Below are 21,109 nucleotides of genomic sequence, written 5' to 3' on the forward strand. Positions count from 1 at the left end.
AAGGGAGGGTAGGATTGGATCTATAAAGCTACTGTCACACACATGGACAGGTCAACTTGTTGGTTCACAAACCTCCCTACTCCATGCAACTCCTGATACTACATACCCAGGAGCCTATCTCTTACTCACCCTCAGTAGGAAAACAGAGGAATTTTTGGAGAAGAAGCTTAAAAAAATCATAATTTTCTATTATGTTTTAAAGATTTATTTTTAGTTCTACTTGGATAATAAGGAAAGAATTTTTGTGCTCTTCAACATATTTGAACATTTGAACATATTATTTTCTTATAAATAATTGACACCCCTTTAACCAGTGATGACAAAATCTTATTCCACAGTTGAGAGAGAAAGAGTGCCCAAATCTAAATGCTTTTTTAACATTTGTACCTAATCTAATCTAGTCTAATCTAATCTAAATTGTAATGAAGTAATCAAGCAATACATATAAATAACTATTATCAGATGCCTTCCTATTTATTTCCATAAAAGGAAGAGCTTAAGTTACTTAGAAGGCTCAATATTCTGAATACTGGGGTCACCCTAATGAGGGAAAGGGGCACACAATTGGAGGTTGAAAATGACAGTGGTAAATGTGTAAATTTAGACAAAAATCATAGCCATGCTTGGTTATCTTTGACAGACAGAGTTTTTACAGACTTTGCCTAGGAACAGAGAACAGGTGGCACTGAATCAGAGATGTGCCCTGTGTCAGTCTTTCAAGGGTGCTCCAGGCCTTCAAGCACAGGAGGATGAGGATCTTGCTATAGACTGAATGCTTGTGTCCAAGCAAAATTTTTTTATGATAAATCCTAATCCTCAGCGTGATGGTATTTGGAAGTGAGGTCTTTGAGCACTGGTAGCTCATGAAAGAGAAACCAGCATAAAGGAGATTTGTGACCTTATAAAGGAGATTCCAGAAATCTAGCTGGCTTCTTCCAACATGTGAGGTCATAATGAAAAGATGGCTGTCTATGAACAAGGAAGCAGGCTCTCAGCAGACGCTGAGTCTTCCAGTGCCTTGATTTTAGAATTCTTTGACTCCAGAACTGTGAGATATTAATGTGTACTATTTATAAGCCATTCAGTTTATGATTTTCTGTTGTAACAGCCTGAATGGATTAAGATAGACCCATGGGTGTTGCTGCCACCACCTTTAGGCATGCTACCTCTGTTTCCCTCTACTATCTACTATGTCTTTTAAAAAAATAGATCATTTTTTATATTGAGAAGAATAATTAACCAAGTATTATTGTCCTTAAAATAAAAATTAATTAATTCTTTGATCAAATGATAAGAGTTTGGTAAACTGCTTCAGCTCAGCCTGACTATAGCACCAGAAGGAACAGCTTGTATAAATACAGTTCTCTCTGCTGAGTGGAGTGAATTTCCTACTTAATTTTCAACCCTTTCTATTGGCTATTTTTCCAGAAATAATTCGATTTTGTGCCTATTTTGACGACTTATGATGATACCTACTTATAAAAATACTCACCATTCATAATTCTTCATATCATCTGTGCCCAAGTACACGTATAGGCACATGAAACAGACTGAATCTAAGGGTCTGAGAAGAAAGTGGGCTTACAGAAAAATTGTTTTACAAAATCTCTTCCTTGGTTTAATAATGTATTTATTTAGGTGCCAGCCAAAATTGCAAAGATCGTGACATATTCTGATTGATATTTTATGGGTTAACACATTGGTCATTTACTTTAAGAATAAATCATAGAAGTCTTCTCCCCTCAGTTAAGATACTAAATTAGACACAAACTTGACTGTAACAAGTCACAGAGGGAAGGGATATCAAGAAATACATACCATTTTCCCCAAAATTTCCTCATGACGTTGAATATAAATGTCTTTCTCATTTACATTGCTGGGGTTAATATTGTTGGTCACATGTCTTACAGTAATTTCAAGTCCATAGAAAAACAAAACAAAACAAAACAAAACAAAAACTTTGCCTAAAATTTCATATGTTAGAAAATTGCATATTTTTTGTTAATTGTCAATTCACTGGACTATTAAATCCACTTTAGTCTGTATTTTGTGGAGTGATCTAAAGAAACTGTGAAATTATCTCATGTTGTTAACAGGAGGGGCAGCTTAAACTTATAAACAACTTGTTAGCACAGGTTTTAAACCTTTAAATATTCTTTTGGTATGAATCATGTTTCAAAGCCTGTCTTCCATATTATTTCTAAATGTACAAAAACAGAATCAATTGGTTACTGGAGCCAGCTTCATAAACTCAGCCCTCAGTATTTTCTTCCCTTAGTTTATCAATTTCTTCAGGCTGGGTGACAAGAATATCCCCATCCCCTGTTCTTGTCCAAAAGGAAATGGAGTACTACAGATGCATTCCAAGGTATTTGGAAACCTCATTCTAACATAAGGATCATTCCTCCTATTGGAGAGAACACTGCGGAACCACAGATGGTTCAGGAACAAGCAACTGGGCCAAGTTTTAACATTTTAGTGTTGCCACATTGGGTTTTGTTTCCTACTAATAATGCAGCCAAGTATCTTGAAGCTCTTGCCCCTAACAGGAGGCTGCTTCTCAGTGGTCCTTACTCAGGGATTAGGATCCTATTTTTTTCCTTCATTAGATGGATATTAAGTCAATGCACTGCCTAATAATATTTGGCCCAAACATATCATTCCTTATTTTTAAGTTGGACAACTTATAGCTCCAGGAAACATAAATAATTGAAACACACTTTATATTTTATCAGTTTCTCACAACACTTTTATGAAGTGGGGTAATGTTACTGAGATATCATTGCAAATGAAATGATGGGTGATATGTTTCCTTTTCACATAATGAACTGCAAAATAAGGTCACCAAGGGAAAATCTGGAATCCATTAGAATTTTTCTTTTAAAACTAATCATTATCATTTACAAGGAAATAATAAATCACCTTAAATTGAATGTAGCCTGCATTTATGTCTATAGAGTAGTAAGTGCAGAAGAGAGTTGGTCCCCCAGTGACCCAGGAGAGGGAAGGTCAAATCTTCTGCCTGTACCCATATTGTAAGAAGCTGAAAGAAATCCTGGAATCTTATGGGATTCTAGCTCATACTTTCTAAGGTATGTATTTTTTTTTACATCATGAATTGCAAAGGGAGATCTGTGGAAAGTCTCAGATCCTAGTCAGGTGAGCCACAGCAGTAGAGGCCATGACTCACTGGCTAAGGTGATGTTTATTTGCTTTGTGCTGTGCCACTTTCTCAGCTCCTCTGGGTCCTTTTCTTCCAAATTGAAAGCAGTCCCTAAAAATGAGAAATAAAGTAATAGGAAAAGTCATTTCTTTAAGGACTAGGTTACTAAAAGAGCCTGAGTTTCTGTTCCTGGCATTTTCCTCTTGCCTAGCCTAGCCTACTGCCATTGGTGTGCCACTTTGTTTACTGGAGTGGACAAAATGCATCTTCCTTTACAGTTGAGCTGTTGAATGCCAGCTATGTTGTGTGCTAAGGCTCTGTCCAGCCTCATTTGTCTAATATTGGAGCTGCTAAATCTGTAAGGACACAGCATGAAGCAGAAAGTGCACATTCAAATAAGAATTTCCTGAGTGCACACTCTGATGGTCCGGCATGGCAGGTTCCCAGGGGAGAGGAGAGAAGCACAAGGATGGGCTCTGACTTCCCCTTTAACCCCTTTCTCCTAAGTCAGAATGAGTAGCAGTGGGATAGTGAAGAAGTACAAATAAGTAATCTGAATTACTTCTGAACTTGTGCCAGCATGTTTATACAATCCTTTAATCAACACCAGTTTCCTAGTCATTTAAGTAGCTTCATTTATTGCTTCATTCTAGAAGTACATCTGGGAACTTTCCAAACATACAGACTCTAAGCATTCTAACAGCTAAGTCAAGATAAGTCCCAGTAAGTGGCTCTTCAGTTGTGGGTTTATGTGATGGTGAACTTTGTCTTTTCTTTGGTGACAAGTTTACTAAGAACAGACCACTACAACTCCTCTGGTTCTATCTTTGTGGTTCAGATAGAGAAGCATTAAAATAACTGAAGATATGTCACAGCCTTTCTGTCTAAAATATCTTTAGATGGCATGTCCTCAGTTGTAAATCTATTTCTTGCAAAAGGAACTCCTGGGTTGGAAATTTTCCCATACTTTTACATTAAGGCTTTCTTTGAAATATTAGAAATTATCTCCAATTCTAACTCTGTCTATTTTATTGACAGAGACATGGAAAAGTGAGGGATATGGAGAAAAAATAATTGCATGCTAAATTCCCAGTCTTCTAGGAAAAGCATAATGAAATGTGTTGCTATTAGATAAATTAATAGATTATTATAATATTTTTTTCTAAGGAAGTTGGTCATACCTGAATCTTGTTCCAGATAAACCACTTGTATCTTCCTGATCTCCAGTAAAAGTGAATATACAGAATATATTCAGCAGAGCAAGGCAAATAACATGTGAATCTTTGACCCCAATTGAGGCTGGCTCTTGAGGACATCATTGTACCCTAGTGTTGGTGGGCTCAAGAGGTTATTATTGACCTGATCCCACAGCTGATCTTTATGATGAGTTATTTGTTCCAAAGTCATAGGCCCTGGGAGCTGTTTGCCAGGTGGTGTGTATGACATTATTGCCACTACAGGCAAAACAAAACAAACAAACAAAAAAACAAACAAAAAAAAACTTGGTGAAGAGGAATACTATACTGATACCTTAAAATCTTGATGTCTTTCATTCACTGGGGCTGATTCAGTAATAGCTTAAATTCTTCGGATTGTACAGGTGGTGAAGACAGAATGTAGCCTGTCAAAAAGCAGATTTATTGACTGTGGATGCAGAAAATGCAGGGTTTTAGTTGATGGGTAACTGAAAGCAGGGGCTCCATACCTCTTGCCTGGCTCATCTCCTTCTACATTTTCTTTGAAAGTGAGGCATGGTGCTTACACATTTGTGTTAACTTCCTTACAAGTCACTGCCAAAGAGGAAAGGATGTACATGTTTCCTGGCTTCCATTTAGAAATCCTAGGGGCACTTTTAATAGGGCCAACTTGAGTCCTTCCAGCAATTATTGTGGCCAGGGAGATGAAAGACAGTGATGGATCTGTCAGATTTTGATACTGTCATTTCCAAGGGTTAAGGTCAGCTGTCAGTGTACATATGGACTCAGGGGTTAGATGCTGTACTGAGAGCAATTGCTGATGTTGGTCTGGCACCTTAACCTCTGTTTACAGCCATTGTCCAGGATGTAATGAATTAGATCACTATTTTTTGCCTTGGGTGAACTAAGTGTAGTGAGAGAGGAATGGAGGACTCAAAATAAAGCTTTTCTTTTTCCTCCTTCCTTCCTTCTTTCCTTTTTTTTTCTTTAATAGGGAAAATTCACATATTTCTAATTCTCTTTGGCAGAGATTTTAAGAGCATATTTGAGGTGTGAAGAGTTTGGAAATAAGGCAGCATTGAGGTTCCCTTGTACTTCTCTGCCTTACTGGTTCTGATAGTGCGTCCTGAGGTTTCACTAGTATGCTTTTATCAGTACACAATGCTACATGTACTTTTATTTTCCCCAGTGACAATTGGGAAATTTGCAATTTGGTATTTACAAACAAAAGTTGCTTCACAGAGCTAGAACAAACAATCCTAAAATTTGTTTGGAACCGCAAAAGATCCTGAATAGCCAAAGCAATTCTGAAAAAGAAAAACAAAACTGGAAGCATCATGATTCCAGATTCCAAGCTATATTACAATGCTGTAGTCATCAAGACAGTATGGTACTGGCACAAAAATAGATAGATACATAGATCAATGGAACAGAATAGAAAACCCAGAAATGGACCCACAACAATATGGTCAACTTATCTTCAATAAAGAAGGAAAGAATATCTAATGAAAAAAAGGTACTCTCTTCAACAAATGATGCTGAGAAAGCTAGGCAATGAATGCAGAAGAATGAAACACATCAAAGAAGGCAAAGGGAACAAAAGCAAACATGAACTATTGGGGCTTCATCAAGAAAAAAAGCTTCTGCACAGCAAAGAAAACAATCCACAAAACTAAAAGGCAGCCTACAGAATGTGAGAAGATATTTGCAAATGATATATCTGATAAAAAATTAGTATCCAAAATTTATAAAGAACTTACCAAACTCAACACCCAAAAAACAAATAATCCAGTGAAGAAATGGGTAGAAAACATGAATAGACACATTTCCAAAGGAGACATCCAGACTCCTGGTGAACTGGTGAAGCCACTTTGGAAAACTGTGGTGGAGGTTCCTCCAAAAGTTAAAAATAGAACTACCCTATGATCCCACAATTGCACTACTAGGTATTTACCCAAAGGATGCAAAAATAATGATTCTAAGGGTTAAATGCTCCTCAGTGTTTAGAGCACCATTATTAACAATAGCCAAACTATGGACACAGCCCAAATGTCCATCGACTGATGAATGGACAAAAAAGATGTGGTATGTATGTACAATGGAATATTGCTCACCCATCCAAAAGAAAGAAATCTTGCCACTTGCAATGACATGGATGGAGCTAGAATGTATTATGCTAAGCAAAATATGTCAATCAGAGAAAGAAAATACCGCATGATTTCACTAATAGGTAGAATTTAAGAAACAGATGAATATATGGGAAGGAAGAGAAAAAGAGAAGAGGGGGAAACAAACCACAAGGGACTTTTAACCATAGAGAACAAACTGAGGGTTGATGGAGGGAGGTGGGTGGGAAATGGACTAGATGGGTGATGGGTACTAAGGAGGGTACCTATAATGAACACTCGGTGGTGTATCTAATTGATAAATCACTGAATTCTACTCCTGAAACCAATACTGCTGTATATGTTAACTAAAATTCAATTTAAAAAAAGATTTCTTTGATACTAATTTTTTTTTTTTAATGAAAACAAAAGTTTTTATTTGATTACCTCTTGGTATGAACCACAAGCAACAAAGCTGAGGGCTCTTTTTGTTTCTGCTTTTTTTTTCTTTTTCACTCTCTACTCAGAATGAATTAAAAATTTAATTTTAGTTAAGAACTGTTAAAACTAGAAGGCTCAGAAATGTCACAGGTCACACTTAAGTGACAGTGACAGCACTAGAATCAGGATCTTCTGGCTCTCAATTCAGTATCATGTACAGCTTTGCTGTATCATCAAGCCTTGTGACTTATCCATGCAAAGTTTAGCATTATAATTAAAAAAAAAAACAAAATAAGGTCTATATACTAAATATTTAATGATTTGTATGATAGTTTCAGTGTGTGGCAAATGGACACAATGAATAAGCAATTTATATAGATTCTTATTATTCATAATATTGCTATGTACCCAAACCAAACATTTCTTTTTTTCTTTAATATATGAAATTTATTGTCAAATTGGTTTCCATACAACACCCAGTGCTCATCCCAAAAGGTGCCCTCCTCAATACCCATCACCCACCCTCCCCTCCCTCCCAACCCCCATCAACCCTCAGTTTGTTCTCAGTTTTTAACAGTCTCTTATGCTTTGACTCTCTCCCACTCTAACCTCTTTTTTTTTTTCTTCCCCTCCCCCATGGGTTTCTGTTAAGTTTCTCAGGATCCACATAAGAGTGAAACCATATGGTATCTGTCTTTCTCTGTATGGCTTATTTCACTTAGCATCACACTCTCCAGTTCCATCCACATTGCTACAAAAGGCCATATTTCATTCTTTCTCATTGCCACATAGTATTCCATTGTGTATATAAACCACAATTTCTTTATCCATTCATCAGTTGATGGACATTTAGGCTCTTTCCATAATTTGGCTATTGTTGAGAGTGCTGCTATAAACATTGGGGTACAAGTGCCCCTATGCATCAGTACTCCTGTATCCCTTGGATAAATTCTTAGCAGTGCTTATTGCTGGGTCATAGGGTAGGTCTCTTTTTAATTTTCTGAGGAACCTCCACACTGTTTTCCAGAGTGGCTGCACCAATTTGCATTCCCACCAACAGTGCAAGAGGGTTCCCGTTTCTCCACATCCTCTCCAGCATCTATAGTCTCCTGATTTCTTCATTTTGGCCACTCTGACTGGCGCGAGGTGATATCTGAGTGTGGTTTTGATTTGTATTTCCCTGATAAGGAGCGACGTTGAACATCTTTTCATGTGCCTGTTGGCCATCCGGATGTCTTCTTTAGAGAAGTGTCTATTCATGTTTTCTGCCCAATTCTTCACTGGGTTATTTGTTTTTCGGGTGTGGAGTTTGGTGAGCTCTTTATAGATTTTGGATACTAGCCCTTTGTCCGATATGTCATTTGCAAATATCTTTTCCCATTCCGTTGGTTGCCTTTTAGTTTCTAACATCATATTGGCTTCCTATTCCTGCTGTAACAAATTGCCACACAAATAGTGGCTTAAAAGAAGATGAATCTATTCATTCTGGAGGTCAGAAGCCCTAAAATGAAGGCATTGTTGGGCCTGCCTTCCTTCTGGAGGCTCTAGGAAAGAATACATTCTTTGTCTTTTCCAGGGTCTAAAGGTTACTCACATTCCTAGGTTTATGGTCCCAAATCACTCCAAATCATGTTTTGATCACATCTCCTCCTTGATCTGGACTCCCCCACTTCTTTCTGTAATTTATAAGGACTTTTGTGATTAGATTGGGCTCCCTAGATAATCCAGAATAATTATCCCAAGATCCTTAACCATATCTATAAAATTCCTTTCCATGTAAGTTAAAATAGTCATGGATTCCAGGCATTAGTACTTAGACATCTTTGGGGACTGTTATTTTGCATACCACAAGGATCATTTAGGAATAAACAGAGAAATCTGAAAAAAGAAGCTCCAATGTCCCTCAGAATTTCTGGGTGTGTAACCCATATTTTAACAGGAAGGTCCCATGCAGAACACCCAGGTAGTGAGAATCCTCCCCTTCCCTGACTCACTCAAGCCAATTAGTCTATGGGGTGGGGTTTTCAGTGGGGGTTTTCAAGAGAGACAAGGATGTGTGGAAAGGGAGTTCTTTTAAGTGTGCAGACAAGCTGAAGATCTGCTGCCTGGGGCTCTGTATAAACTAAGGAGAATGAGAACACATTCCTCATGAGGGACAGGAGGACAGAATTGTTGGAAGAAGGATGGACTTGCTGTGAGGTTATTATCTCAAAGATAAAGGAAGACTTTGCTATTGCTTCCTTTTCATTATTGAGCACTTTTTTTTCTCTTTTTTTATGTCTCATTATTTTATTATTATGGCAGAACATTTATTATCAGATGGCCACAGTTAAAATAGGCTATGTTCCTCAGGTTGTTCATGCAAGCAGAAATATATGCCCCCACTACTGGCCAGGTGGGCTGGGAGAACTGCTAAGGATACCCAGAGGGTTAGCCTGAAGCTGAAGCAGGGGGCAGGCTCTGCACCCCTCACATTTCTTATGCTTCCCTGATTGGTATACAATCAAAACACAATGACAGGAATAAAATCTCTGTCTTTAGGGACGGCTAATGTCTTTAATGGTTACTCACATTAAATAAGCATTTGTAAGTAGGACTATGTCCAAAGTATTGCTGAATAACTCCAGGTGTATCAATTCATTTCTCCAGTGGAATCAGAAAGCAGGCATCAATCTGTCCCCAAATGGATAGCAAGTCAGGGAGTTCCCTAGAGACTGGATCAAGAGTCTTTCCCATGGTGAGGGCCGCATAGGTGGCTCAGTTGGTTAAGCGTCTGACTCTGGATTTCAGCTGAGATGATGATCTCATGGTTTGTGAGATTGATTCCCATGTTGGGCTCTGCACTGACAGCACTGAGCTTGCTTAGGATTCTCTCTCTCTTTCTGCCCCCTTCTCTAAATAAATAAATAAATATTGAAAAAAATATTAAAAGCAAAAGAGTCTTTCCCATGGTGAACAGGAAGTCAAGTAAATGAAGTGAAACATGAATATTCTCTTAAGAGATGAACAAACAGGGGCTCTCTGGGTCCTAGGGCATTATGACAGGTGTCTATGCAATAGGTTCAAAGTCAGACTATATCTCTTAAATAATAAAGACCTGCGGATTATCAGATCAAGACTCCAGTATGTATTTGAGCCCTGTAATAAACTAGTCATATCCTGAATCCACACTCAGCTAAGAAGCCTCCAACTTCACCTCCCTTGAGATTGTTTCTGAAGTAGTCCTGTGCACATGAGGGCTTTGACTTTATTGGACATCATGAAATCAGCTTTCTTGAAAGCCTGGGTAAAGTCCTAGGTTTGGGATGCTATTCTGGGAGAGTGAGGGTATCATTTGGTCAGTGCTGTTGTGTGCTCACCTCTGAGCAATGCATATTTGTTTCCTGTCTTTACATATATTTTAAAAGAATCTCCATTTTTATCCATACATCCAGAAAGACTTGTATGGAACATAGGACAGGGAGATGCCACCTAACTGACCACCTGCTTCTCAGTAATGCATTGTGTGTCAGAGTTCCAGGGTATTCCAGAGGCTGAACTGGATGCCTCAGGGTCTTGCAGCAATGAAGCAGCTGCAGAGCCAGTACCTGTATTTCAGATAGACTATTGTAACCTGATGGTTTCTCCACTTGTCGTACTGAACATCACCCTCAGATCCATCCATCCACACACCACTTTATTGTGTTGCTCACTGTAGAGGAAAGCCCAGTGTAGAAGCTTGCTGACAAGCCTGATGTCTGCTGCTGCCTTGGCCCTGTGGGAAGTTTGCCTTGGTGGCTTTTCATGGCCCTTTAGAAACCACTTTGCCATTAATCCCTCCCTCTCTTATCTCATATGCTCATGTTACATTCTGGCAGTTCAAAATCCCCACCTTTTCTGATCCAGGTTTGTGTTTCAATTGCAAAATGTCCACAGCCTCATCCAGTCCTGTGTCCTCAACATACTATAGTACCTGCGGCCTGATCAAGGTAGGTCATTTCTGAAAATGAGCTGAAACTTACTAAGTTGGTGTTTTAATTTCCTGAAAAAGATACTGGCTGAGTTGAAGAAGCATCCAGTATAATTCAAAGATTCGACATTTCAACAACGTGGCACAGTTTGTCTCCCATACCTTTTTAGGGAAAGCAGACCAGGTGCGTGGTGTAGGTAGAGGGGAGAGAGTGACTGTCTGGGTGAGTGGAGTATGGGAATGGTGCAGAAGCACATTTCCCTCACTTAGTTGTGTTCAGCAAATGAGCAGGTGCAAAGTTATTTTTAATTGAGTTCTACCCCAGGGGCCTACAGTGAACTGAAGCTGTCTGTTGTGACCAGCTTTCTGCACATTCAGAGCTACTCATGGACCCCACAAGGAAACTTTTCAGTTCATCAACTGTGTCATCTATAAAGATAGAAAGCATTATAGAAAAAAAAATACTAATCACTCTAAAACAGTCCTCAAAAGAGCACAGAGATAAAACCCAATATTTCTGGTTGACAACTGGTTAATGCAATAATTGCACTCTGCAATAGAACTTTCCATGGTGATGGAATGTTCTATATCTGCTCTGTTATTGAGCACTTGAATTGTGGATTGTGTGATTAGGGAACTAAATTTTTTATTTAATTTAATTTTAGTTTAAGTAGCCAGATGTGGCTGGTGGCTATTATACTGTAGAGTGCCAGGGTAGTGTGGTTTGGATTATGCCAATAAAATCTATGCTAATAGCTACAAAATTGAATGTAATTACTTAAGAATAATTACATTATTCTTACTACTCTTACTTACTCTTACTTACTTACTACTACATACTCTTGCTAATCTGCTGTATATTTGGGATGTCCTATTATTTCTAATAAAAAAATGAGTGTAATAGGACTTGATATTTTTTACCACTTTAATAAAATGCTTTTCATTTTGTGCTTATATTTGGATAAGTAAAGAAGATTATAGCTGTAAACTATATTTTAAGCTAGTATAACTTCCAATGGAGAAAAAATAACTGTCTTTTTCCATACATGAGGTTAATGAAACACTATTATGCCTTTTACACTTATTTGAGGAGATTTTGATTGCTAAAATAAAGAGAAAGAAAAGGATTTTAAAAATGTTGTGTTTGTATATCATTTCAAAAATAGAAACTTTGGGAGGAGAAAAAATTATCAATTACAATTACTTCTAGTAGCATGGAAGTTAAGAATACCCACTGGAAGTGTTTTATTCTATCAGGCTGTTGCTGAAATTTGTATTTCCCTAGCAACAAAGCAGTAGATAGGTTTTTCCTTCCAAGATAATTAGGCATGTACTGACACACAACCACATTTTATGCTATTCTACACAGTGAAATAACAACAACTAACATTTATTTAGTACTTGCTAAGAGTCAGGCACTATTCTTTGCAATTTACATGTATTAACTCTTTTTAACCTTATTACTGTTATTATTCACATTTTATGGTTGGATAAAGAGAGAAGTTGGGTAAGTTTCCCAAGGTTACAAAGTAGTAAACAAAGAGGTCTCTAATTTTGTGATATTATTCACAGGTTAACATAGATATTTAGTTTCTATGACTTGATTATAATTGTACTAAGCCATGACGATGTAAAACCGAAGAAAACATTTTTTTTTCCATACTCCTGGTCTATTCACAGATATAGTTAAGTAAACCAAAAGATAAAATATATTGTAAAAGAAGTGGTTAACAATGTTACATTTTTGCAGTTACATCTCCTACTCCCATGCACCTTTGTTTTTTCCTTTTGTTGCAATCTGGTTCCTTCCGCTTATAGATCTGTCTGTGGGGACTGTTGACTAGTAAAGTCTGGGGCAGATGCATACTTGAACAGAGCTATTCACATGTGGCCTAAAATCAGAAGGATCATCATCACCTGAAAACTGGCTAGAAAATTCAAGTTCCCAGACCCCCTCCCAGTGATACTCATTCAAATAGATGATGGGGGTGAGGTGCCTTTTGGGTCTGGCTTCTTTCACTTAGCAAAATGCATTTAAAGTTCATTTCTTAAAATGTTTATTTATTTTGAGAGAGAGAAAAATATAGAGAGTGAACCAGGAGGGGCAGAGAGAGAGAAGGAGACAGAGAATCTCAAGAAGGCTCTGCAGCTGTGAGCACAGAGCGCCGCAACATGGGGCTCAAACTCGTGAACCATGAGATCATGACCTGAGCCAAAACCAAGAGTCTGACGCTTAACTGATTGAGCCACCCAGGCACCCCAAGATTCATCCATGTTCTTAAGTGAATCAGTAGCCCATTACTATTTATTGCTGAGCATTATTACATTTTATGACTATTTGGCAGTTTGTTTATCCATTACAAGTGAAAGGGTATCTTGCCTATTTATAGTTCCAGCTATTATGAAAAAAAAAAGCTGTCATAAACATTTGCATACAGGATTTTGTTGAGCAAAGTCTTTCAATTCACTTGGATAAACACCCAGGAGTAGGATTGCTTGATTTTTTAATAAGTGTATGGTTTTATTTTATAACAAGCAGTTTTCCAAATTGGCGGTCTCATTTTGCATTTCCACCAGTGATGAATGAGATTTCCTGGTGTCCTGCATCATTGCAAATATTTGGTATTGTCCTTGTTTGTTTGTTTTGCCCTTCTAATAGGTATTTAGTGGTATGTCTGAGCCAAACAGGGGCCTCATGCATAATTAATGTCTTAAAAAAATGGAATATTGTAATCCATAAACATGATATGCCTCTTCATTTAGAACTAAAAAAAAAACCCACAAACAAAAACCTTTATTTTCTTTTATCAGTGTTTTGCAGTTTTCAGCATACAGCTCCTGCACTTTTTCTGTTAGATTTGTACCTGTGTGTTTTTTTCTGTATGTGTGCTTATGTGCATGCAGTGGAAATGACTACTAGAAATGCCTGTTTTTTTATTTTGTTTTATATTTATTTTTTTATCATTTCAAGTCCCGATTGTCATTGTTGCCACAGATTTACTTAGGAATACAGACAGCTTTTGTATTTTGATCATGTATAAAGATGAACTTGCTAAACTATTAGTTATAAACTGATTTTGTAGATTCTTTTGAATTTTCTATGTAAATCATGTTGCCTGGGAATTGAGATTTTTTTTTTTTTCTTCTTCTTCTCCTCCCACTCCCCTGATTCATTGGTTGTGACTATCAGGACAAGGTTGTTCCTGATGCTGAAGAGTGGGTGGAGATATTGCCTCCTTTACCATTAAGCATGATTAAGCTGTAGGGTTTCTTCTGTGAATACTATTTATCAGGTTAAGAAGATTTGGTTTAATTGCATTTGCTTAGAGTTTTTATCAATAAATGGATATTGAATTTTAATGCTTTTTCTGTATCAATTGAGAAGATCATATGGTTTTTCTAGTTAGTCTGTTAATCTAGTGAATTATATTGATTGATTTTCAAATATTGAGCCAGTCTTGCATTCTGGCATGAGCCCTACATGGCAGTGATATGTTATCCTTTTTATATATTCTGTATTCAATTTCCTAATAACACTTTATTGAAGATTTTTACATCTATGATCATGCGGGATTTTGGTCTTTTGTTTTTCTTCTTGTTATTTTTGTGTCCAGTTTTGGGATTAGGGTAATATTAGCCTTATAAAATAGGTTGGGAGGTGTTTTCTATATTCTAGAAAAGATTATGTAGAATATATATTGTCTCTTTCTTGAATGCTTGGAAGAATTTGTTAGTGAACTCATACGGACCTGAAGTTTTCGTTTTGTTTTGTTTTTTTCCCTTTAGGAAGAGAAGCACATATTTAACTGAAAATTCAATTAGAAAATAGATATAGAGCTATTCATATTATTTTTTTAGTAAGTTTTGATGAATTTTTGTCTTTGAAGAATTAGTACATTTTGTCTTATTTATTGAATTTAGGGCCATAGAATTTATTAAGTTTATTGAACTTAAGGCCTGTTTATCCTGTTAATATCTATGAAGTCAGTATATATGTCTAGTTTTTCATTTCTAATATTGGAAGTGTGTTTTTCTTTTTCCCCTGTCAGACTGGCTAGAGTTTCATCAATTTTTAAAATTTTTTAAAGAAGCAGCTTTTAGTTTCATTGCTTTTCTACATTTATGTTTCACTTTTACTGATTTCTGCTCACATATTTTTATAATTTGTTTCATTTTGCAAGCTTTTGAATTATTTTTTTTTTTTTTGCCCAGTAGTTTCTTAAGGTATGTATTTAGATAATTGACTTGAGAACTTTCTTAATTTCTATCATGTTTATTTAATACTATAAATTTCCATCTAAGTAGTGCTTAAAGGATACCCCACAAATTTTGACATGTTGTGTTTTCATTTTTCTTTATTTAAAAAAATATTCCCTTAAGACTTCATCTTTTTTTCTTGAGTTATTTTAAATATTTGAAAGTTTTTAAGATACTTTCACTGATTTCTAGCTTAATTTTATTATGATATGACACTTTATATAATTTCTATTCTTTTAATTTTTGTTTTGTATCCCAAAATATGGTCCATCTTGGTGAAATGAATTGTGTACATTTGAGAAGAGTGTTTTCTGCCATTGGCATGTGGACTAATATATAGTAGGTTAATGGTATTTGTATAACCACCTGGAAGAGTCAACCCTCCAGTTCTCTTGCCCACCCATTCTTAAGGAAATTACTCCTGCCTCTAGGGGTTTACGAGTCTTGCTTATACCATCAACTCTGGTGGAGTGTGTGGGTTTTCCTGGTCTCCTAGTGTTCTGCTTGGCTTCTTACCAGAAGAGCTTTCTTTCTTCCTCACCCAGCAAAGTCTAACCTTTTCCACTGAGAAATGTAGCTTCCTATTATGATCCTGTGTACATATTATTTACATTTTAGTCATTTAGTCATTCAATAAATATTTATTGACTACTGTATGCCAGGTCATGAATATGGTGATGAAAAAAAGAGAAGGAAAAACTCCTGGCCTCAAAGAATGTTTGTGTTTTGTGGTTCAATTTCATCATCCTAAGCTTCTAAGGTAGTCAGATGAAATATCCACAATTGGCCCATCTTCCTGCTCCATTTCCTAGAGTTATGATGACAGTGATTAGAGGAATCTGGTTGTTATTTTCAAGCACTCTTTATTGTTATATGCAAATAATCTTGTTTTAGGGAATGACTGGGGGATGAAGGTTTTTGACTACTGTCTCTATGCTGAGCTCTGTGAGATAGCTGGTTCAGAACCATTTCTTTGTTTGATACAGTCTTGTGGCACCTGTGAACCAAAGTTCTGCTGGCCACCAGAGTCAGGGGCTTAAGAGATGTAGGCTGCCAAAACTAGGCACTAGACATGCTCACAAGCTCTCTTTGAGGAGACTTCAGTGATCTGGAGCTGAGCAGAGGGAAAACACAAAAATGATACATGTTAGCCTCATCAGTCTCTGGAAAGAATTGCAACAGGCCCCTTAATATGTATTAAATTAGAACAGTGAGTCCTCTCAACATCACTCATCATCAGGGAAATACAAATCAAAACCACAATGAGATACCACCTCACACCTGTCAGAATGGCTAACATTAACAACTCGGGCAACAACAGATGTTGGTGAGGATGCGGAGAAAGAGGATCTCTTTTGCATTCTTGGTGGGAATGCAAGCTGGTGCAGCCACTCTGGAAAACAGTGTGGAGGTTTCTCAAAAAACTAAAAATAGAACTACCCTACGACCCAGCAATTGTACTACTAGACATTTACCCATGGGATATAGGTGTGCTGTTTTGAAGGTACACATGCACCCCATGTTTATAGCAGCGCTACCAACAATAGGCAAAGTATGGAAAGAGCCCATATGTCCATCGATGGATGAATGGATAAAGAAGATGTGGTATATATATATATATATATATATATATATATACACACATATATATATATATATATATATATATATATACACACACACACAATGGAGTATTACTCAGCAGTCATAAAGAATGAAATCTTGCCAACTACGTGGATGGAACTGGAGGGTATTATGCTAAGTGAAATAAGTCAGTCATAGAAAGACAAAAATCATATGATTTCACTCATATGCGGACTTTAAGAGACAAAACAGATGAACATAAGGGAAGGGAAATAAAAATAATATAAAAACAGGGAGAGGGACAAAACAGAAGAGACTCGTAAATATGGAGAACAAACTGAGCTTTACTGGAGGGGTTGTTGGAGGGGGGATGGGCTAAATGGGTAAAGAGCATTAAGGAATCTACTCCTGAAATCATTTTTACACTATATGCCTACTAACTTGGATGTAAATTTAAAATAAAATAAAATTAAAATTAAAATGCCAACACTAATTAAAAAAAAATCAGAACAGTGAGTCCTCAATAACCCATAAGAACTATTTCTATGTTGTAGTCAATGGGTCTCATGGACACAAGCTCCATTGGCTTTCAGACCCAGATATTTTGGGGTTTTATCCTTCAGGTGGAAGTCTTAAAAGTTGGAGTGCTGGATTTGGGGTCTAAATCCTTTGCTATTTGGGGAGAAGATGGGAATTGAGATTTCCCTTCCTATCATATTTCCATCCCCAGGGTGGGGCTGTGGTGAGATTGTGTCTACCTCTCCTATCCAGTTCGATGTGTTTTTTTTTCTTGTTCACCAGATGTGTAGGGGTCACTCAGCTAGTTTCTAGATTTCTTTCAGAGGGTATTCTTCTGTGTGTAGTTGTAGTTTCAATGGTCAGAGGGAGGAAATGAGTGCAGGAGCCTCCTACATCTCCATCTTGAACCAAAACTTCATTAAATTTCTATTGAATCAAAGCACTCTTTATTAGGTAGACTGCATACTTAGTTATGTAGTTTTATTGTGGCTGTCAAAATATGGAATATGAATATGGCTGTGCTTCAGCCACACTGTTGTTGTGAAAACACTATTCCTTTCTGTGATTTATAGTCTCCATCATCGACAGCCCAAATATCACCACCTACCCTACTCTGCTACTTTAGATTCTCTCAGTCCCTCTGCCTCTAGCTTCCTTCTGCATTATTCCAGCTTCACTGGAACAATGAGGCAGCCAGCTCCATGTAGGCATAACCCAATAGCACCTTGCCTCCTGCCTTACTCGTCACTTTTCATCACCCGCCATAGGTTTGCTTATTGGTATTGAGGCATAAGATTCCATAGGATATGCTTTGTACCCACGTCTATGCAACTGGAAATGCAGGAATACCAAAATACTATAAGGATGATCTTCCAACCAGTAGGAGGTGAAGATCAGTCAATATATTCTTCTTCTTTACTTTCCCTGTTTCAGCTGCCCTGAGAGGTAGGCAATCACATTGCCTTTCAGGAGATGAACCGACAAGGTTGCATGGACCAGGTGGCTGGTTTTCTCTCCTTCCTTGTCTTGCTGCTTTTGTGCTCACTCATACTTCCCTGGAATTCTACTATCTAAGTAGTAATGCCTAACTTTTGTCTCAGGCTTTGCTTTGATGTCATTCTTCTCTTAACAAATATAAACTTGTAAAGGTGAGATGACACCAAAGGTAAAGCTTGTAAGGAAAGATTAAACAAAATGTCTCAGTCAGAAGCATCCGATATATGATCTCTACTCTTCTAGCACTTGTCACTCAGAAAGCACTATTTCATTCTTAAATAGTCCTTGTAGGAAGAATCTCAAGGAAACCAAGATGTGAAATGTACCTTATGGGAATGGAGCCCAAGTATTTTAGCTTTTATCACTGACAGAGCAGTGGAAGGCAATGTTTTAAAATAAAATGTATTCAATAAAGGAACTAGTTATGCCAAGATGAGTAAGTTCTACAGATCTGCTGTACAATGTGCCTGTAGTTGACAATCCTGTGTTGCACACTTACAAATTGGTTATGAAGGTAATCTCACGTTAAGTGCTCTTATAACTCCCCACACACATAAACAAACACAAAGGAGCACAAAGATAATTTTTGGAGGTGATGGATATGTTTATTACCTTGATTGTGATGATGGTTCCATGCATATGCATATGTCCAAATTCATTATATTCTATACATTAAATATATACATCTTTCGGTATATCAATTATACCTCAATAAATCTGTTAAAAAATAATAGTAGGGGAACTGAATTCTGGAAGAGGGGATAAATGGTAACTCTGTGCAGTATCTGCTCAGTTTTTCTATGAACCTAAAACTGCCTAATGAAATAAGTCCACTGATTAAAAAAATAAAACCCAATTGCCTAAGTAGATGTAAGTGAAAAGTTAAGTCAGAAGCAGACAGTCAAAAGGTGAGAACACATAGCCTAGATTAGAAATGAAAATGCGAGAATCTGAGCTTCCTAGGGACCAGTTCCAAACACAGAAGAGTGATAATAACTTTCAGTCAAAAAAGCGTGAAGGCTGGGAGAAAAAAACTGCAGGGCTGAATACTAGAAAAATAGCACCAAAATAGCACAGAAAATGGAAAGAAAAGCCTCTTGCAAGCCTGTTGCTTTTTAATCTCAGAGGAAAAGTTCATAGTAGAAATATGGAAGGTGGGGGGTGGGGGGGGGGCTCCAAACACCTGTTCTTTAAAAAGTCCTTCCATCTCAGAGCCACTTTTGAAATGCAATCTAGATCTCATTTTGTCATACACCTGGCTTTCATGTTATCCTCTGATACCTGGTTCTGTGTATGGCAAACAAGGTCTACTGAGTCCTGCCTGGAAGAAATCAGAGGCAAATGTAAGTTTGCTGTTTTTCTGTAGACAAAAACATGTGCAATATTTTTCCTGTTGCACATGAAATGTCAGCAGGGTCAGAAAGGGTTTTGAAACTCCCAGCACAACCTCTGATATCATGGAATGCCTTCTAACTTTTGGCCTATTTCGAGCATTGAATTGAACACAAATTATTCAGAGAATGATATGGGTCAACTGAAAGAGATTGTTCTCAATATAACACTATTGCACATAATAGAAAATGTAGAGGAAAGTAGCAATTATTTACTGAGTACTAATTATTTTCCAGGACTCACTCTGCCAAATGCATTTTGCATCAACCCTGAGAAGTATACACTACCGTTAATCCTTTCTATTTTTTTTAATATATGAAATTTATTGTCAAATTGGTTTCCATACAACACCCACTGCTCATCCCAAAAGGTGCCCTCCTCAATACCCATCACCCACCCGGCCCTCCCTCCCACCCCCCATCAACCCTCAGTTTGTTCTCAGTTTTTAACAGTCTCTTATGTTTTGGCTCTCTCCCACTCTAACCTCTTTTTTTTTTTTTTCCTTCCCTTCCCCCATGGGTTTCTGTTAAGTTTCTTAGGATCCACATAAGAGTGAAACCATATGGTATCTGTCTTTCTCTGTATGGCTTATTTCACTTAGCATCACACTCTCCAGTTCCATCCACATTGCTACAAAAGGCCATATTTCATTCTTTCTCATTGCCACATAGTATTCCATTGTGTATATAAACCACAATTTCTTTATCCATTCATCAGTTGATGGACATTTAGGCTCTTTCCATAATTTGGCTATTGTTGAGAGTGCTGCTATAAACATTGGGGTACAAGTGCCCCTATGCATCAGTACTCCTGTACCCCTTGGATAAATTCCTAGCAGTGCTATTGCTGGGCCATATGGTAGGTCTATTTTTAATTTTCTGAGGAACCTCCACACTGTTTTCCAGAGCGGCTGCACCAATTTGCATTCCCACCAACAGTGCAAGAGGGTTCCCGTTTCTCCACATCCTCTCCAGCATCTATAGTCTCCTGATTTCTTCATTTTGGCCACTCTGACTGGCATGAGGTGATATCTGAGTGTGGTTTTGATTTGTATTTCCCTGATAAGGAGCGACGTTGAACATCTTTTCATGTGCCTGATGGCTATCTGGATGTCTTCTTTAGAGAAGTGCCTATCCATGTTTTCTGCCCATTTCTTCACTGGGTTATTTGTTTTTCGGGTGTGGAGTTTGGTGAGCTCTTTATAGATTTTGGATACTAGCCCTTTGTCCGATATATCATTTGCAAATATCTTTTCCCATTCCGTTGGTTGCCTTTTAGTTTTGTTGGTTGTTTCCTTTGCAGTGCAGAAGCTTTTAATCTTCATAAGCTCCCAGTAATTCACTTTTGCTTTTAATTCCCTTGCCTTTGGGGATGTGTCCAGTAAGAGATTGCTACGGCTGAGGTCAGAGAGGTCTTTTCCTGCTTTCTCCTCTAAGGTTTTGATGGTTTCCTGTCTCACATTCAGGTCCTTTATCCATTTTGAGTTTATTTTTGTGAATGGTGTGAG

General features: G+C 37.4%; 1 long non-coding RNA gene across 1 annotated transcript in view; it reads left to right on the forward strand.

Moving 5' to 3' along the window:
- Positions 1-979: 979 nt before the first annotated feature.
- LOC122221150 overlaps positions 980-21,109 on the forward strand; it is a 29,157-nt gene continuing 9,027 nt past the window's right edge. Inside the window, exon 1 of the long non-coding RNA XR_006203103.1 lies at positions 980-1,063. This is a non-coding gene — a long non-coding RNA (uncharacterized LOC122221150). The remainder of the gene's footprint in view (positions 1,064-21,109) is intronic.

This window comes from Panthera leo, chromosome B3, assembly GCF_018350215.1.
Source record: "Panthera leo isolate Ple1 chromosome B3, P.leo_Ple1_pat1.1, whole genome shotgun sequence".
NCBI lineage: Eukaryota > Metazoa > Chordata > Mammalia > Carnivora > Felidae > Panthera > Panthera leo.